We start from the raw sequence: 1381 nt of genomic DNA, 5'->3' as shown, positions 1-1381 counted from the left end.
AGGTAGTGCTTTCTTTCTTAGTTTTCACATCAAAATTATGTATTTTCATGATGCAAGCATATATATTCGTTTGTTTGTACGTTCAGTTTTAAAGATTTTTCAATCAGTTTGAAGATATTTCCCTTGAGATAGTACTTTATTTCTATGGTCTTTCCGATAGTTCATAGCAACATTTGGTATGTCATATATAATGTCTATGATAATTGATGTGTGATCTTGATTCTTGGATCAAAATGATTCACAAGATGACGAGCGTGGCAATCTCGGCGGGCTCGCTAAAGTCAGGGGAAGGAGAGAAAATGGGGAAGGGAGCATAACATGGATGTGGGGCAGGAGAGGCCGTGGTCGGAGCGGCATTGCGTGGGCATATTGGTTAGTTTGCTATTTCTGTCCCAATTCAATGTTCAAAGCTTTCTATACAGAATGCTCTAATTCTTACTGGACTGCCATTCCTGACATGGCAATGGTTTCAGGGTATTATTTGAGCTGATACTCCATTTTCTTACAAGGTAAATAAGATACAACTGTATCATTCTGAACTTTTGCCTTTCATGTATATTACAAAAATGATGTACATATGTTTTTCTTCTGTGATCTCCTGGGGTCATTAATTATGAAAGAAATCTGAATAATTCTGAAAGAATCCCCTGTGATCATTAATTCTGAAAGAAATCTGAATGATTGCCAGAATGAGGAGGAAAAAGCAATAAAACTCTTACCATTTGGGTCATGGTTTTGGAGGAGGATTGCTGGTGTTGTGCTCACTCGGTGCTCTAATTAATCTTATTTGATATCTAGGTCTAAATTAAATTTATCTCAATTAGATGTTAAACGAATAATTAAATGTGTTGGTGTTCATCCAAACTACATAGATCCGATTGTATTAGTATTAGTTCTTTGAAGTCAAGTACTACTATGGTCGAAGGGAAATCGGTTTTAAGTGATGGCCCAAATGATACAAGACAGAATACAAATTAATCAATTTTAATGTCTACATGTTTTGTTTGCTCTTATGTTCACTTTTGTCGAGTTACAACTTTACCTTGTGAATTTTTTTACTTCAGAGATGTGGTCCCGTCGATGTTGGCTGTCGAATTTGTGCTGCAGTCCATGCCCACCACATCCGAGTCTTCGCCCCTTCGTCATCCAACACGAACAGCAGAACAGAGTAGCAGTCGTGATTTTCCAGGTTGGAGAACTGACGCAGCTTGCTGCCACAGAGTGCTCGCCCTTCTTCTGTGCCATAAAGGCCCTCGGTCGAAACATGCAAATCAAAATTGCCGACCCTGTCAATCTCGCTGGAACGACGTCTAGCTCGTTGTGCTCCACTCACTGTAAGTACCTTGACCTCTGCTTATTCTGAACCATTTATTTATCTGTT

The 1381-nt window shown here is 38.9% G+C and overlaps 1 long non-coding RNA gene across 1 annotated transcript; it reads left to right on the top strand.

Annotated features, from left to right (window-relative positions):
- The first annotated feature begins 293 nt into the window (after positions 1 to 293).
- Positions 294 to 1165, top strand: LOC123134449 (uncharacterized). Its single transcript, XR_006465648.1, has 3 exons — positions 294 to 372; positions 474 to 509; positions 1065 to 1165. It is a non-coding gene; the product is annotated as an uncharacterized lncRNA (long non-coding RNA).
- Positions 1166 to 1381: the final 216 nt, after the last annotated feature.

The sequence above is a fragment of the Triticum aestivum genome, chromosome 6B, assembly GCF_018294505.1.
Source record: "Triticum aestivum cultivar Chinese Spring chromosome 6B, IWGSC CS RefSeq v2.1, whole genome shotgun sequence".
Taxonomy (NCBI): Eukaryota; Viridiplantae; Streptophyta; class Magnoliopsida; order Poales; family Poaceae; genus Triticum; species Triticum aestivum.
Note: the sequence above shows the minus strand (reverse complement) of the source record. Positions and strands in the feature narration are given on the sequence as shown.